The following is a 19,762-nucleotide window of genomic DNA, read 5'->3' as shown; positions in this document are numbered from 1 at the left end:
TAAACATATCAACCCCTAAACTGCCAGCCCCCTCCGCATTTCAACAACCTAAATTAAACTATATTAACCCCTAACCCTAAACCTAACCCTAACACCCCCTAACTTTAACATAATGAAATTAGATCTAAATTAAATTTACAATTATTAACTAAATAATTCCTATTTAAAACTAAATACTTACCTGTGAAATAAAACCTAAGGTAGCTACAATATAACTAATAGTTACATTGCAGCTAGCTTAGGTTTTATTTCACAGGTATATTTGTATTTATTTTAACTAGGTAGACTAGTTAGTAAATAGTTATTAACCCCTTAAGGACAAGGCCATTTTTCAATTTCTTTCCCTTAAGGACCAGAGCTATTTTTACATTTCTGCAGTGTTTGTGTTTAGCTCTAATTTTCCTCTTACTCATTTACTGTACCCACACATATTATATACCATTTTTCTCGCCACTAAATGGAATTTCTAAAGATACAATTATTTTCATCATATCTTATAATTTACTATTAAAAAAATTATAAAATATGAGGAAGAAATGGAAAAAACACACTTTTTCTAACTTTGACCCCCAAAATCTGTTACACATCTAAAACCACCAAAAAACAACCATGCTAAATAGTTTCTAAATTTTGGCCTGAGTTTAGAAATACCCAATTTTAACATGTTCTTTGCTTTTTTTGCAAGTTATAGGGCAATTAATACAAGTAGCACTTTGCTATTTCCAAACCACTTTTTTCAAAATGAGAGCTAGTTACATTGGAACCCTGATATCTGTCAGGAATACCTGAATATCCCTTGACATGTATATTTTTTTTAGAAGACATCCCAAAGTATTGATCTAGGCCCATTTTGGTATATTTCATGCCACCATTTCACCGCCAAATGCAATCAAATAAAAAAAATTGTTCACTTTTTCACAATTCTTTTCACAAACTTTAGGATTCTCACAGAAATTATTTACTAACAACTTGTGCAATTATGGCATAAATGGTTGTAAATGGTTCTCTGGGATCCCCTTTGTTCAGAAATAGCAGACTTATATGGCTTTGGCGTTGCTTTTTGGTAATTAGAAGGCTGCTAAATGCCACTGCGCACCACACGTGTATTATGCCCAGCAGTGAAGGGGTTAATTTGGGAGCATGTAGGGAGCTTGTAGAGTTAATTTTAGCTTTAGTGTAGTGTAGTAGACAACCCAAAGTATTGATCTAGGACCCTTTTGGTATATTTAATGCCGCCATTTCACTGCCAAATGTGATCAAATGAAAAAATTTTTTTACATTTTTCGCAATTTTAGGTTTCTCACTGAAATTATTTACAAACAGCTTGTGCAATTATGGCACAAATGGTTGTAAATGCTTCTCTAGGATCCCCTTTGTTCAGAAATAGCAGACATATATGGCTTTGGCGATGCTTTTTGGTAATTAGAAGTCTGCTAAATACCGCTGCTCATCACACGTGTATTATGTTTAGCAGTGAAGGGGTTAATTAGGGAGCTTGTAGGGAGCTTGCAGGGTTAATTTTAGCTTTAGTGTAGAGATCAGCCTCCCACCTGACACATCAGACCTCCTGATCCCTCCCAAACAGCTCTCTTCCCTCCCCCACCCCACAATTGTCCCCGCCATCTTAAGTACTGGCAGAAAGTCTGCCAGTACTAAAATAAAAGGTATCTTTTTTTTAATTTATTTTTTAGCATATTTACATATGCTGCTGTGTAGGATCCCTTTAGCCCCAAACCTCCCTGATCCCCCCCCAAACAGCTCTCTAACCCTCCCACTCTACATTATTGGGAGCCATCTTGGGTACTGGCAGCTCTCTGCCAGTACCCAGTTTACAAAAAATATATATTTTTTCTACTTTTCTGTAGTGTAGCTTCCCCCCCCCAAGACTAAACCCCCACCCCCTCCCAGATCACTTAGGTTATTAATATTAAAATGTTTTATTCCCCCTCTCTCCCACTTAATTTAAAAAATTGTTCCATAGTGTAATCGTTCCCATCTGCTCCCTCCCCGTGCACGCGCCCACCTGCCTCCCCATGCATGCGCGTGCATCTGTGCAAGGCCCCTAGCTACCCCACCCATGATCCCACCCACCTCTGCACACAGCAAGCCATCGATGGCCGCCCACCCGCCTCCCACATCGGCTCCCACCCACCAACGATTGCGGCCATCAATGTCCGGTGCAGAGAGGGCCACAGAGTGGCTCTCTCTGCATCGGATGGGGAAAAACCTCCAGCCGCTTTAATCCCCAACGTCGTACAGGACGCAAAACATACCCGGTACGACGTATGTCGTTAAGGGGTCAACTATTTACTAACTACCTAGCTAAAATAAATACAAACTTACCTGTGAAATAAAACCTAACCTGACTAACACTAAAACCTAACATTACAAAAAATAAAAAAAACTACTATTACAAAACATAAAAAACCTACCATTACAAAACAAACAAACAAAATTATCCAAAAAAATAAAGATTATTCCTATTCTAATACCCCTTTTTTAAAAAAAAAAAAAAAAAAAAAACACCCCAAGATAAAAAAGCCTAATCTAGAATAAACTACCAAGGGCCCTTAAAAGGGCCTTTTGGGGGACCCTTAGAAGGGCCTTTTGTAGGGCATTGCCCTGAGTTAAACATCTCTTTTGCTCCAAAAAAACACAAATACCCCCTAACACTATACAAACCCCACCCCCCAAACTACCAAGGGCCCTTAAAAGGGCTTTTGGGGGCCCTTAAAAGGGCCTTTTGTAGGGCATTGCCCTAAGTTAAACAGCTCGTTTGCTAAAAAACAAAAAAGAATCTAAAAATATACATTACACAAAATAACAAACAAATTATCAAAAATAACAAAAATATTCCTATTCTAATACCCATTAAAAAAACACTCCAAAATAAAAAAAACTAATCTAGAATAAACTATCAATGGCCCTTAAAAGGGCCTTTTGTAGGGCATTGCCCTAAAGATAGCAGTTCTTTTAGTGAAATTTTTTTACAAATACCCACTAACATTACAACCCCCCCCAAACCCACAAAATAAAAAAAAACTATCTAAAAAACCTAAGCTACCCATTGCCCTGAAAAGGGCATTTGTATGGGCATTGCCCTTAAAAGGGCATTTAGCTCTTTTACTGCCCAGACCCTAAACTAAAAAAAACCCACCCACCCAAAAAAAAACTTTAAAAAGCCTAACACTAATCCCCTGATGATCCAATAGAATGAGATCTGCTTAAATCCTATTGGCTGATTTGAATAGCCAATAGGATTTAAGCAGCCCTAATTCCTATTGGCTGTTTCAAATTTTTCAGCCAATAGGAATGTAAGGGACGCCATCTTGAATCGCGTCCCTTGCATTGAAGATTCAGCGTACGGCGGCGACCGAATTAAGAGGATGCTCCGTGCCGGATGTCTTCAGGATGGACCCGCTCCGTGCCTCTGGGATCAAGATAGAAGATGCCGCCTACATGAAGATTGAAGAGGCCACCTGGATGAAGACTTCTCGCCACTTGGATCAAGACTTCACCACAGGGATGAAGATTTAATAGGCCGCCTGGATGAAGACTTCCCGCCGCCTGGATCAGGACTTCAACTCCGGGATGAAGATCGTTCAAACGGGACTTCAAAAACTGTAAGTGGATCGTCAGGGGGTTAGTATTAGGCTTTTTTAAGGGGTTTTTGGGTGGGATTTATTTTTAGTTTAGGGTCTGGGCAGTAAAAAAAGCTAAATGACCTTTTAAGGCAATGCCCATACAAATGCCCTTTTCAGGGCAATGGGTAACTTAGGTTTTTTTAGAATTAGTTTTTTTTTATTTTGGGGGGTTGGTTGGGTGGTGGGTTTTACTGTTGGGGGGGTCTTTGTGTTTTTTTACAGGTAAAAGAGCTGATATCTTTGGGGCAATGCCCCACAAAAGACCCTTTTAATGGCCGTTGGTAGTTTGTTGTAGGCTAGGTTTTTTTTTATTTTGGGTGGGCTTTTTTATTTTGATAGGGCTATTAGATTAGGTGTAATTCTTTTTAATTTTGGATAATTTTGTTTATTTTCCGTAATTTAGTGTTTGTTATTTTTTGTTGTTAGGTTTAGGGGTAAATAGTTTAATTTAGTTTATTTCAATGTGGGGGGCTTTTGGTTTAGGGGTTAATAGTTTAGTTTAGTATATTTCGTTGTGGGGGGCTTGTGGTTTAGGGGGTAATAGGTTTAGTATAGTGGCGGCGGTGTAAGGCTTAATAACTTTAGTATAGTGGAGGCGATGTTGGTGGCCGGCAGATTAGCGGTTAATAATATTTAAATAGTGTTTGCAATGCAGGAGGGTGGCGGTTTAGGGGTTAATAACTTTAGTATAGTTGTGAGGATGTCAGGGAGTGGCAGAATAGGGGTTAATAGTTTTTAAAGTGGCGGCGATATCGAGAGCAGCAGATTAGGGGTTAAGACATTTAATTTAGTGTTTGCTATGCAGGAGGGCCGCAGTATAGGGGTTAATAGGTAGTTTATGGGTGTTTAGTGTACTTTTTAACACTTTAGTTATGAGTTTTATGTTACAGCTTTGTAGTGTAAAACTCATAACTACTGATTTTAGATGGCGTTACAGATCTTGTCGTTTTAGGCTGTAAGGCTCGCTTTTTAGGCAGAATGCAAATCTCGTAATACCGGTGCTATGGGAATCCCATTAAAAAAACGTAATTTTTACGAGTGCAGTACTGACGTTGCGTTACAGGCTAAAAGGTTTGCGGTACACCTATACCAACACGTCTTGTAATGGCTGTGTTAGGGAAAATGATGCGTTATGGGCCACAACGCTACTATTTGACTCATAACCCACAACGCGTAATCTTGGTGTATGTTCTTAACAAAGAAATAAATTTAATTTTTATTATTAAATATAAATATATATATATATATATGTGATAATATTAATGTGAAATATATATCTATACCTATATATCTATATGAATATATATATATATATATATATATATATATATATAGGTATATATATATATATAAATATTTACTTAAAATAATTTGAAGAACATTGGAATGTGAAATATTAATAATATTAATAATATTAATAACTCCTGTCGAGTTATTGTGCAAGCGATACTTACTTTTATTTTTTTTTATTTCTACACTCTATTGAAATCTATTGGGAGAAAAAGTCAGCGCGGTCCCAATATCTGAAGTCCAGAGGTTTGCACGGGTCGGTTTTACACTTGTACTATAAATGTCAACCCGCACTCGCAAAAAGATTACTTCTAGTGAAGTTTACACTCTAGCGGGAGCGGTATTTATACTGCATTTCCTCTGGAAAAAAATACATTTACACATCAGTTATTGTAGTATTTTAAAAAAATATTGCAAAAACAGAGCAGGACTTTCCAAAGTGTATTGTGTTACATGATCATATATTCACACATAAGAGTATTAACCTATTTGCTGCAGGATTACATTGAACAAAGACAGTATAGGACATTTGCTTTACAACAGGCTTGTTCAATAATACATCCTTAATGTGAGTTCTCAGGAAACATTATATTTTAGATAATGTAAGTTATAAAAGGGCAAAATAAAAGACATCCGTTTTTATTCTCAGAATGATGTAGAAAAATAGTCTAAAAAAACATTAAACAGAAGGATTATGATTAATATTTAAATTAAATAAATGATGATGTCATGCTTGAAATCTACTGCACTGCAGTATCACCATCATCTTTGCTTTAAATTAATCTCTGACCTGTTTCATTGTGCAATTATGCCAATATATCCCAATCTTAAATAGATTGCTCCCCCATGTGGCCATTTCTTCAAATGCAGTTTTCAGCAATGTTCTGATACTATTAGTTTGAACTGTAAACCGTTTTGCTGTCCAGATTATTTTGTATTAGATTATGCAAACAGATCTGAAATCCCATTTAAAGGGGGGGGGGGGGTTATACTAAAAAGAAGCACAAACACTTTTTTCTTTGGATAGATAAATAGATAAATGAAAGATAAATAGATAGATGATAGATAGATAGATAGATAGATAGATAGATAGATAGATAGATAGATAGATAGAAAGATATATAGATACAGTGCCCTCCAGTAATATTGGCACCCTTGGTAAATATGAGCAAAAAAGGCTGTGGATAATTGCAAACACAACACAGGTTTATAAAAAAAAACATAGGTTTATCCAAAAGATATAAATATATCTTTCTTAAATATATGTGTGGCGCAATTATTGGCACCCTTTTAGTCAATATGTTGTGCTACCTCCCTTTGCCAAGATAACAGCTCTGAGTCTTCTTCCATAATGCCTTATGAGGTTTTATTATTTTCTGAAGAAATGAATAAAGTTGATTATAATCTAATATTTTGAGTTGCACATTTATTTAAGATGGGATACTAGTACCAGAGAAACGGACTAAAACATTACTAACAATATTTCAGAAAAGCTTATTAAAAATAATTTATCTACAAAATTGCCCATAGACTTTAATGGTGGTTTTCTGTAGAAAAAACATTAGATAAGTTTATTTCTAAGGAACTGTGAAAATTGTAAGGAAACAACTACTTATATGAAATCTACAAGAACTACTATCAGGCTACATTATGATGTCAGACAAAAATGTACAAACACACATTATTCCAACGCAAAAAATGTGAAAAAATATGGAATTATAAAAATTATTTTCTTTCTTAAGATATGGCGAGTTCACGGAATCACCAATTACTGTTGGGAATATCACTCCTGGCCAGCAGGTGGAGGCAAAGAGCACGAGAGCCAAGCTGTTAAGTATCTAAAAATATAAAAAAGAAGGAGGCGCCACCATAGTGCACAATCAGTGTTGCAGAGAAAAGGGCCAGCACACAATGTATTTTACTTACAATGTTGAAGGCACTTGAGAAGTGCTACAAAGGCTTCCTGGACTCTTAAAGTTGTCCAGACAACTTATCCCCGTTTTTTCCTGGCCACTCGAACTTCTTATTTTGTTGCCACACATGAGTTACAAGCAGGGTTTTGTGAGAAAGAACTGTGCAATCAATCCCTCACTTCCCAGCTCTGTGGTAACTACAACACACACTCTGTGCGCTCTTAGTTCCAGCTGGGATAGTATACAATGTATACAGTTAACAGTATAAATAAAGTATATAATGAAGCTTGTGGAAAAAGCCAATAGTTAAAAAGACTTTTAATTAAAAAAAAAACTAAATTAAAAGTGAGGGATTGATTGCATTACTCCGTTCTTTCTAACAAAATCCTGCTTGTAACCCATGTGTGGCAGCTGAATAAGAGGTTCAAGTGGCCTCGAAAAGACGGGGATAAGTTGTCTGGACAACTTTAAGAGTCCAGGAAGTCTTTGCAGCACTTCTCAAGTGCCTTTCAACATTTTAAGTACGATACATTGCGCGCTGGCCCTTTTCTCTGCAACACTGATTGTGCACTATGGTCGCGCCTCCTTCTTTTTTATATTTTTAGACAGTCATGAATTCTGAATAACCAACAGATTTTGGGAGGAGCAGCTTGCCGCATTTACGCTTTGGACCCCTGGGGGATTCTCCATCGCTGTCTTAAGAGAGATTTATTCCACTTTTGATAAGTGACTTTGAACTTTTATTAATATTCTTTCCACTTGGAATTTGCACTTGATTTGACATAAGTGTTTGATATACATGTTACATACTTGTGTTGTAAAATTCACTAATTGTTGATGTTTTTTGCACTTTATTTAGCACAGTTTTAAGAAGATTTATTCCACTTATGATATGTGACTTTAAACTTTTATTAATATTCTTTCCACTTGGAATTTGCACTTGATTTGAGATAATAGTGTTTGATACACATGTTACATACTTGTGTTGTATAAGTCACTAATTGTTGATGTTTTTTGCACTTTATTTAGCACTTTTTAACATTGGGAATAATCATCATATGATATTTTACTCTTATTTCACATTCAGATTTATATCACATTGCTTATGATATTTTATATTTATATATTAGGTGCATCCTACCTGCATCATATTCTTTGTCAAGCTGTTAAGTATCACTCCCCTTCCCACAAACCCCAGTCATTCTCTTTGCCTTCGGTGCAAGAAGGAGGAGAAGTTTTGGTGTCTGAAGAAATTGGATTTATTTCACTTAAATCAAGAATTTATTATTTTACAAACGGAGTAGGTTACTCTGTTCCTTCCCTTTTTCAAGGATTGGGTCTAGCCCTACTACACATTAATCTCTTTAGTAAGGGCATTGGTGGCTTTAAAGCAGTTAGGAACTTGTAAGGTGGGCCGTGCTGCATTTTTCTAACATTTTGCTGCCCCGGTATAGAAAGCCAGAGTTGGATACTCTGTTCTTTCTCTATAACAGGTCTCTGTGAGGAACTGTGTCCTCTCATACCGTGTGGACTGTCTACATGCCGGACAGCAAGTTCAGCAGGTAAGTGCTTTTTCTTCCAGGTGGGGAGATTATGCACTAAGAGGGATCAAGAGGTTCCTGGTTAAGTCTCAGGTACCCCCTTTATATTACCCTGCGTTTTGTAATGGGACTTTTACCTGGGGTTAGGATTATACTAAAATGTATAAGGCATGAGGCAGGCACTATTTAGCATGTGTAAGACCGTTTAACTAAAGAGGGGTTAATACTATTATTCTGGGCTCCATTTATTTTAGGATGGCAATAATAGGTTTATCATTATGATCCTAGAAGACTCTGCAAGGGGGAGTGTTGTGTGTCAGTCACATTATTACGATGCTTAACTGTCTCCCGCACTGTGTGCTCAGGGGGAAGCTTCTTCTCTATGCGGAAGTGCAGAACTTGATTTTGCGCCTTCCTGTGGTACAACAAGTTTGGATTTCTAGCAGCGCTCGGAAAAGTGGAGTAGCGTCTGAGCAGTTACGGCAGTCCGTCTCTGGGAGTAGTCGCTTCCATTTCTACTTGCCTGTCACTGGCTCCAGGAAGGTAGGCGCCTCAGTCGAGTCTGAGGTGTGGAGTTATCTGTGGGTGTTTCCGTTAGAGTGTAATCTTTGTCTAAACTGCTTTTGTCCTGTGGGGAACTTCTCTAGCTGGAGTTCACAGACTGAGGAGAATAATAATTAAAATGAAAGACTTTATTATTATAATTTAATTTCCATTTTTGGAGTTGGTGTTTGTTGGTGTGAGACATAGTTATCTGTGACCGTGTCTGATTTGGGGCTGGAGTCTGCTTAACTGAATTCATGTCTCTTATGTCTTGAAGCACAAATTGCTTCCCCCATGCAGTTCTGTTCCTCATGTGTTAAGAAAACTTTGCAAAGTAAAGATAAGTTGTTTGGTACTGAGCTCAAGGTCTCTCAGGAAGATGCTCTTCAGGTCTTACCATAGCTCTCTCCTGCAACGTCCCAAACCTCAATGGTGTCACATGCAGTGCCCTGTGGTTCCTCTATAACTCCTGGGGGACTATATATAAAAGCAGAAATTGCTGTCAGGATTCTTCAGCAGTATCTGCAGCTTCAGCTTCATTTCCAATGTTAAAGGGGAAGCGCAAGAGGAAACATAGATTCAGAGAGGAAGGTTTCTGACTCCAGCAATGCTTCTCAAATGGTTCTTCCTCTTAAACCTGATGAGGAGGATTCTTCTGGAACTTCTGAGGGTAAAATCTCAGACTCGGACAGTGTAATTCCTTCATCTGACGCTGAGGTGATATCCTTCAGATTCAAGCTTGAACACCTCCGGGTACTGTCATAGGAGGTTTTGGCTACTTTGGATGACTCAGAGGCACCTGTAGTTGTCCACCCTAAGAAATCTAGTAAACTTAATAGGTACTTTGACGTTCCTTCTTCTAATAAGGTTTTTCCTGTGCCAGACTGTGCCATAAAGATTATTACACAGGAATGGGCGAAGCCGGGGTATCCTTTTCCCCATCTCCTATTTTCAAGAAGATGTTTCCGGTTGCAGATTCTATTAAGGAAACATGGCACATGGTATCTAAGGTAGAAGGAGCTATTTCTACCTTGGCTAAGAGAACTACTATTCCCATTTAAGATAGTTGCCCTTTTAAAGACCCTATGAACAAGAAACTGGAAGCTTATTTGAAGAAAATATATGTTGACCTAGGTCTCCAATGGCAAACTGTGGTGTGTATTGCCACTGTTACAAGTGATGCCTTGTCAGATTCTCCCCAGGTGGAAACTCCTTTGGATGAGATCAAAGACTGGATTAAGTCTCTAAAACTAGCCAAATCCTTTATTTTGGATGCTATTCTGCAGGTTTTTCGACTGGGAGCAAAACTTCTAGTTATTTTTGTATAGCTATTAATAGTTATCATTGTTTGCTTTTTGCATAGTTGACAATAAGTTAGCCACCAAGTTAAAATCAAATAAAATAAATTAATAAAATTACATAAAATAAAATAAATTAAATCTAGTAGTCAGAAATATCCTTAGCAGTAAATGTATATATACACATGTACATTTCTATATATATATATATATATATATATATATATATATATATATATATATGTACGTGTGTATCTAAATCGGTTAACAATTGCTTGGATAAATATATATTTTTGAGGATTTGAAACATACGCATATTTACATATTTTTTTTAATATATTTTTGTAGGTTTTTCAATTAGAATATGATTCAATTGTCCATAATAATATGATTCAAATTACCTCTTTATGGCAGGTTACCTACACTAATAGGCATAGTTATAAGTTTATGTAACAAGTATTTAGAGTGAATATTCTATGAAAACATATATATATACAATTTTCTTTCCTTGATAAGGGTAACATGAGAGATTTTGACATTGTGAACTGTAGCATATTTTTTTACTAAGTATCCTTTTAATGTTTACTGTGTATGATTGTGACATTGAAGGGTTAAAATATGTACCTGTCCACAGCCTGTCTATAAGAAGGCAGTGGTTAGAACACCTGTTGTCTCTGATGAAGTGCGACTAGGGGGCGTGAAACGCGTCAGACGTTCAGTCCATGATGTACCTGTGTGCTTGAAACATTGCTCAATAAAAGTGAATTATTTTATCACTACTATGTGCTGCCAGAACTTTTTTTCTTCTTTGGACATTATTGGCAAGTAATCCGTTGCTTCACAGACATTGCACCCGATCACCGCAAGCCAGAGTGTGCGCAAGCTGAATGCGGAAGCGTCAGTGACGTCATCCCCAGGAGTCTGCCACCGGAGTATGGTGTGTAAGCTGGAAGCGGCCTCTCCTGTTACCTGAAGTGCTCGTCGTGGATTTCATTCGGAGGCCTGACTCGCTCTCTCTACCCGGTATGCCGTTCCTCCACAGGAGCTCTCAGCAAAAGTAATAATGACAACGGAATGCATTTGAAGAGGTAATCCTTTTTTCTTGTTTGGGATATTATTATTGTGTGATCAAGGAAATAATCGTCAAGTAAAAGAGGCAGAGGTCTGAATTGCCTGTATGCCTGCTTGTAATCTTTGCTTCACAACGGATGAATGATATCATTGTAATTTAAGAACATTAGGAATAACAGTGTAGTAATAAGAGAACCTGTTTCAACATAAGTTGTGTATAAGGTTGCAGCCCAATTTCAGCAAAAAAAGTTCATTTATTTATATGCTTTTGAACAATGTGAATTGAGGATTTATTATCATTACATTGTGTAGCACATGCTTGTTTGGTGAATCGGTTTATAGTAGTGAATGCATTGATATATGCATAAAAGGCACGGTACTATCATGGAAATGGATAATACAGTTTTGTCTATCTCTCTGTATAATGCTGATTCAAGGAAGGAATTATTCAGACGAGTTTTCTCAGCTGATAAGTATGAGGGATTTAGTCCTTGCATGGAGTCACAGTTTAAAGCTCTGGAAAAGTTATTGGTGGCTGATTTGTGCTTAACTTGGGATATTGAAGCCTTTGAGCACTATGCTTTGCAATATGTGGGGGGATTAGAAGGAGTTAATAAGTAACAGATTTGTACCAATTATATAAATTGCTACAGGTATAATATATACCAGTACTGTATAGTAGTGTATAGTAATTAAGATACGTGTCTGTTGTGGATTCTTAAAGAGCAGAACCAAACAACTAGAATACTAATTGTATAGAGAAATACATTTAGAATTTTTAGAAAAGAATACCACAAAAATAAATTTCAAACTCCAACTGTGAATATGGATATAGGATTACTCTATGCATTAAAAATGTTCCATACCATTCATACTTTAAATCTTTATTTTGTACTAGGAACAAACATTCACACAATAGTAGCAAGAAAGGGTTAAAAACACTTAAACCCAGTTAGAGTAGGAATGATTAAGTAAGCAACAATTGTATTAATTTGCCTAGTGCCCACAAAGGAAAAATTATGGAATAAGCTAAACCCTTACAATCCGAGGGCTAAATTACTTTAGTATTATATCTTATAGTAAATGGTGGGCACCAGGTATCAACAAGAATTAGTAGAGGCTAAGATTCTTATTTAACATGGGTAAGCAGTTAAAAGCGACAGACAGGAGAGAACAATCTGCTCCTGCTGGACCCCTGATGCGCATTTCACAGAACGCTTCCTCAGAGGGGGTGCGGGCCGCTGCTACTCGGCGTTATTTGTGAGGGCCTATGTCCCACCTCTGAACCATAATTGGTTATCCCTCTAAGTTCTGATCTGATTTGCTGCTGAATATGTCCGTAATAGGAATAGACTCTGACGTTAAGAGTTCAGCTGCCTGAAGAGGGAGTGTCAATTGTGGGGCATGTATACTTCAACCTAATGACCAGTCACCGCTTGCTAGGTTGGGGGTGTGTATGTTTCAAGATAGCGATTGTGTCATCACTGTATATTGTAAACAAAATCATCGATGTTGTAAGTTGCTTTATCTAGTGGGATAACTATGATCCGCTTGGATAATATAGAGAACATCAAGATCGTAGTATTCAAAGCAAGAGATTGAAGTGTCCTTCTTTTGAGGATGGTTTAGGAAATACCGCATACAATCTGGTAGTTATAAGTCCAATCCAAAAGATGGTGGAACTGGCACTTTTTTGAAAAGTATGCTGAAAAAAATATAATTCCCAGAGGGTTAAGGATGAAGGTATTTCCGGCCTTCACCCTCCACAATAATGGTTTAACCAAAGAGTGGGAAACAGCCTTGTCAGAATGCTCTCTCAAACTAATGAACATATTGATTAAACATGATAAACTTGAACTAACGAAGCTAGACTCTGAAATTGAGGAATACAATGCCCAATTGTCTCAATTTAATGATAAACTAGACTATAAGAATCAGTATGACAAATACCAAAAATAATTAGACAAATTGGAACAAGAAATAATAGCAACCAAAAAACAAAAGTTGCAGAGAGACATCGAAGATTTTCAAAATCAAATAGTATATCGCTGGCGTAATAATATCACCTCAAGACAGAGAGGCAATAGATATCTTGTTCAACAACCTGAAAGCAGTGCAGAGAGTGAAACTGACATTTCAGATAATGATTCAGATACCAATACTGACAATGACAATACTAACAACACTACAAATACAAATGGGGCCAGACCTAAGAGCTATAGCTCAGTACAATCTTCCACATCTTCCTCTTCTTCATCCTCTTCTTTGTCCACCACCCCCCACAATATAACTCCACCAGTCACTTCAACCAATCAGACCAATACTCAGAACAGGGGAAACAAACGGAAATTTTCCGGTCCAGTAAGACAGTCCACAAGGAGAAGGGAACTGAGTCCCTTCAGCAAGATAAGGATGAACAAATGAGAATTATTAACCTTTCTGACTATATACTCAGTACCACACATAAATCTGTACTATCCAGAGGACTGGCTTTCTGCCCTGTAAACTCATTAAACAAATTTGAGGTAATCAAAGACATTCATTTATTCTCCAGAAAGATATTACTTAAAAAACTATATGCATTTAATCCAAATAGCTTGAACGCAGAAGATTTACTAACTGTAGATATACTACAAGAGCTATCTGAAACTAATAGCTGAGGAAGCGTTCTGTGAAACGCGCGTCAGGGGTCCAGCAGGAGTAGCTTGTTCTCTCCTGTCTGTCGCTTTTAACTGCTAACCCGAATGAAGGTTCCTTTAAATGACGTCATCCAAGATGGCGTCCCTCGAATTCCGATTGGCTGATAGGATTCTATCAGCCAATCAGAATTAAGGCAGGAAAATTCTGATTGGCTGATCGGAACAGCCAATAGAATGCGAGCTCAATCTGATTGGCTGATCGGATCAGCAAATCGGATTGAACTTGATTCTGATTGGCTGATTCCATCAGCCAATCAGAATTTTCCTACCTTAATTCCGATTGGCTGATAGAATCCTATCAGCCAATCGGAATTCGAGGGACGCCATCTTGGATGACGTCATTTAAAGGAACCTTCATTTGGACTTAGGACGTCGCAAGAAGAGGATGGATCCGCGCCGGAGATCTTCAAGATGGAGCCGGTCGTCATCGGATGGAAAAACAGAGAAGATGCGGCTTGGATGAAGATGTTTGCCGGTCCGGATCGACTCTTCTGCCCGGATAGAATGAAGACTTCTGCCCGAAGATGGAATTCTTTAGCCGCCGCTTGGATCCAGACTTCAGCCGGAGGATGGACGTCACTCTTCAGCCCCCGCTTGGGCTTGGATGAAGATTTTGGAGGCTCTTCTGGACAGATCAGGACACGGTGTGGTGAAGACAAGGTAGGGAGATCTTCAGGGGCTTAGTGTTAGGTTTATTTAAGGGGGGTTTGGGTTAGATTAGGGGTATGTGGGTGGTGGGTTGTAATGTTGGGGGGATATTGTATGGGGGTTTTTTTACAGGCAAAAGAGCTGAATTCTTTGGGGCATGCCCCGCAAAGGGCCCTTTTAAGGGCTGGTAAGGTAAAAGAGCTTTTCTATTTTAATTTTAGAATAGGGTAGGGCATTTTTTTATTTTGGGGGGCTTTGTTATTTTATTAGGGGTCTTAGAGTAGGTGTAATTAGTTTAAAATTGTTGTAATATTTTTCTAATGTTTGTAAATATTTTTTTATTTTTTTTAACTTAGTTCTTTTTTATTTTTTGTACTTTAGTTAGTTTATTTAATTGTATTTATTTGTAGGTATTGTATTTAATTAATTTATTGATAGTGTAGTGTTAGGTTTAATTGTAGATAATTGTAGGTATTTTATTTAAGTTATTTAATGATACTGTAGTGTTAGGTTTAATTGTAACTTAGGTTAGGATTTATTTTCAAGGTAATTTTGTAATTATTTTAACTAGGTAGCTATTATATAGTTATTAACTATTTAATAGCTATTGTACCTGGTTAAAATAAATACAAAGTTGCCTGTAAAATAAATATTAATCCTAAAATAGCTACAATATAATTATTATTTATATTGTAGCTATATTAGGGTTTATTTACAGGTAAGTATTTAGCTTTAAATAGGAATAATCTATTTAATAATAGTTAATTTATTTCGTTAGATTTAAGTTATATTTAAATTAGGGGGGGTGTTAGTGTTAGGGTTAGACTTAGCTTTAGGGGTTAATACATTTATTAGAGTAGCGGTGAGGTCCGGTCAGCAGATTAGGGGTTAATAAGTGTAGGTAGGTGTCTGCGACGTTGAGGGGGGCAGATTAGGGGTTAATAAATATAATATAGGGGTCGGCGGTGTTAAAGGCAGCAGATTAGGGGTACATAAGTATAACGTAGGTGGCGGCGGTGTACAGAGCGGCAGATTAGGGGTTAATAATAATATACAGGGGTTAGCGATAGCGGGAGCGGCAGATTAGGGGTTAATAAATATAATATAGGGGTCGGCGGTGTTAGGGGCAGCAGATTAGGGGTACATAGGGATAACGTAGGTGGCGGCGGTATACGGAGCGGCAGATTAGGGGTTAATAAGTGTAAGGTTAGGGGTGTTTAGACTCAGGGTTCATGTTAGGGTGTTAGGTGCAGACTTAGGAAGTGTTTTCCCATAGGAAACAATGGGGCTGCGTTAGGAGCTGAACGCTGCTTTTTTGCAGGTGTTAGGTTTTTTTTCAGCTCAAACAGCCCCATTGTTTCCTATGGGGGAATCGTGCACGAGCACGTTTTTGAAGATGGCCGCGTCCGTAAGCACCGCTGGTATCGAGAGTTGCAGTGGCGGTAAATATGCTGTACGCTCCCTTTTTTGGAGCCTAACGCAGCCCTTCTGTGAACTCTAAATACCAGCGGTATTTCAAAGGTGCGGGGTAAAAAAAGCATGCGTAGCTAACGCACACCTTTGGCCGCAGAACTCTAAATCTAGCCGTATGGGTTTATTTTACAGGTAAGTATTTAGTTTTAAATAGGAATAATTTATTTAATGATAGTGTAGTGTTAGGTGTAATTGTAACTTAGGTTAGTTTTTATTTTACAGGTAAATTTCTCTTCATTTTAGCTAGGTAAGCTATTAAATAGTTAATAACTATTTAATAGCTATTGTACCTAGTTAAAATAAATTGAAAGTTACCTGTAAAATAAAAATAAATCCTAACATAGCTACAATGTAATTATTATTTATATTGTAGCTATATTAGGGTTTATTTTAAAGGTAAATATTTAGTTTTAAATAGGATTAATTTAGTTTATAATAGAAATATTATTTAGATTTATTTAATTAATATTTAAGTTAGGGGGGTGTTAGGGTTAGTGTTAGACTTAGGTTTAGGGGTTAATAAATTTATTACAGTGGCGGCGGTGTAGTGGGGGGCAGGATAGGGGTTAATAAATGTATTATAGGTGGCGACGGTGTAGGGGGGGCAGATTAGGGGTTAATAAATTTAATATAGGTTGCGGCAGGGTCCGGGAGTGGCGGTTTAGGGGTTAAACTATTTATTTAGTTGCGGCGAGGTGCGGGATCGGCAGGATAGGGGTTAATAACTTTATTATAGAGGGCGGCGGTATAGGGGGGGCAGGATAGGGGTTACTAGGTATAATGTAGGTGGGGGTGGGCTCTGAGAGCGGCAGTTTAGTGGTTAATACATTTATTATAGTTGTGGTGGGGTCAGGGAGTGGCGGTTTAGGGGTTAATATGTATAGAGTAGCTTGCGGTGGGCTCCGGGAGCGGCGGTTTAGGGGGTAATAACTTTATTTAGTTGCGGCGGTGTAGGGGGGACAGATTAGGGGTGTTTAGACTCGGGGTACATGTTAGGGTGTTAGGTGTAGACAGTTCCCATAGGAATCAATGGGATGTCGGGCAGCAGCGAACATGGACCTTCGCTATGGTCAGACTCCCATTGATTCCTATGGGATCCACTGCTCCAGGGTGGCGGTTTGAAAACCAGGTACGCTGGGCCGGAAAAGTGCTGAGCGTACCTGCTAGTATTTTGATAACTAGCAAAAGTAGTCAGATTGTGCCGCACTTGTGTGCGGAAAATCTGTAGTGACGTAAGAATCGATCTGTGTCGGACTGAGTCCGGCGGATCGAAGTTTACGTCACAAAATTCTACTTTTGCCGGTCTCTAGCTTTGATAACTAAGGCGAATCAGCCTTGCCACAATTACGCTGCGGAATTCCAGCGTATTTGAGGTTGACGGCTTGATAACTACCCCCCTTAGCCTCTACTAATTCTTGTTGATACCTGGTGCCCACCATTTACTATAAGATATAATACTTAAAGTAATTTAGCCCTCGGATTGTAAGGGCTTAGCTTATTCCATAATTTTTCCTTTGTGGGCACTAGGCAAATTAATACAATTGTTGCTTATTTAATCATTCCTACTCTAACTGGGTTTAAGTGTTTCTAACCCTTTCTTGCTACTATTGTGTGAATGTTTGTTCTCAGTACAAAATAAAGATTTAAAGTATGAATGGTATGGAACATTTTTAATGCATAGAGTAATCCTATATCCATATTCACAGTTGGAGTTTGAAAATTATAATTTTTGTGGTATTCTTTTCTAAAAATTCTAAATGTATTTCTCCATACAATTAGTATTCTAGTTGTTTGGTTCTGCTCTTTAAGAATCCACAATAGACACGTATCTTAATTACTATACACTACTATACAGTACTGGTATATATTATACCTGTAGCGATTTATATAATTGGTACAAATCTGTTACTTATTAACTCCTTCTAATCCCCCCACATATTGCAAAGCTTAGTCCTTTGGGAGAATATACCTAGATTTCTATTTCTGGGTTTAACCCTTTTCCTTGGGGGTTAAAAAAAGTATAAATATATACATAATGGATATTCAATCAGATATGGCTAATCGCCACCAGAAACGACTTTCAGAACTTAACTCTATCTTTAATAGTCACACTAGGGACAATATACAAATTAATGAGGATGAATTAAATAATGTGTTATGTAAATTACATCAAACTTTACATAAACAATCCAAAAGATGGTGGAACTGGCACTTTTTTGAAAAGTATGCTGAAAAAATATAATTCCCAGAGGGTTAAGGATGAAGGTATTTCTGGCCTTCACCCTCCACAATAATGATTTAACCAAAGAGTGGGAAACAGCCTTGTCAGAATGCTCTCTCAAACTAATAAACATATTGATTAAACATGATAAACTTTAACTAACGAAGCTAGACTCTGAAATTGAGGAATACAATGCCCAATTGTCTCAATTTAATGATAAACTAGACTATAAGAGTCAGTATGACAAATACCAAAAATAATTAGACAAATTGGAACAAGAAATAATAGCAACCAAAAAACAAAAGTTGCAGAGAGACATCGAAGATTTTCAAAATCAAAGAGTATATCGCTGGTGTAATAATATCACCTCAAGACAGAGAGGCAATAGATATCTTGTTCAACAACCTGAAAGCAGTGCAGAGAGTGAAACTGACATTTCAGATAATGATTCAGATACCAATACTGACAATGACAATACTAACAACACTACAAATAGAAATGGGGCCAGACCTAAGAGCTATAGCTCAGTACAATCTTCCACATCTTCCTTTTCTTCATCCTCTTTTTTGTCCACCACCCCCCACAATATAACTCCACCAGTCACTTCAACCAATCAGACCAATACTCAGAACAGGGGAAACAAACGGAAATGTTACAGTCCAGTAAGACAGTCCACAAGGAGAAGGGAACTGAGTCCCTTCAGCAAGATAAGGATGAACAAATGAGAATTATTAACCTTTCTGACTATATACTCAGTACCGCACATAAATCTGTACTATCCAGAGGACTGGCTTTCTGCCCTGTAAACTCATTAAACAAATTTGAGGTAATCAAAGACATTCATTTATTCTCCAGAAAGAAAGACTATATGCATTTAATCCAAATATCTTGAACGCAGAAGATTTACTAACTGTAGATATACTACAAGAGCTATCTGAAACTAATACAGATATGCAAACAGAGAACAATACAAATACTCAAGCAGATGATTTTTCATCTACTGTTTGGAAATCAAATTTAAAACCTAAATCTACCTTTGTTCCATCTTTTTCCATATCTTCTGAGACACAGATTTTTTTGTAAGATGGTTTATAAAAAAATTGAACAACTACCTATATACAGCACCAAACATAATCTCAACATTGATGAAACTAATACACTAAAAGAGATAGAATCATGGCATGATGTCTTAATCAAGCCATCGGATAAAGGTGGAAATGTGGTTTTGTGGCCACAACAAATGTATATAGATGAGGCCAAAAATCAGTTATCTAATTCTTCATGTTATAAGCAGCTAATATTTAACGCTCAGAGTTCATAACTTGCTCAATATAACAAAATGATACAAAGTGCTTGGGAAGCCAATATAATATCTAACTCAGAGAAAAAGTATCTGATAAAGGACAATCCCAAAATTGCTA

Source organism: Bombina bombina, chromosome 8, assembly GCF_027579735.1.
Source record: "Bombina bombina isolate aBomBom1 chromosome 8, aBomBom1.pri, whole genome shotgun sequence".
Classification (NCBI taxonomy): Eukaryota; Metazoa; Chordata; class Amphibia; order Anura; family Bombinatoridae; genus Bombina; species Bombina bombina.
Note: the sequence above shows the minus strand (reverse complement) of the source record.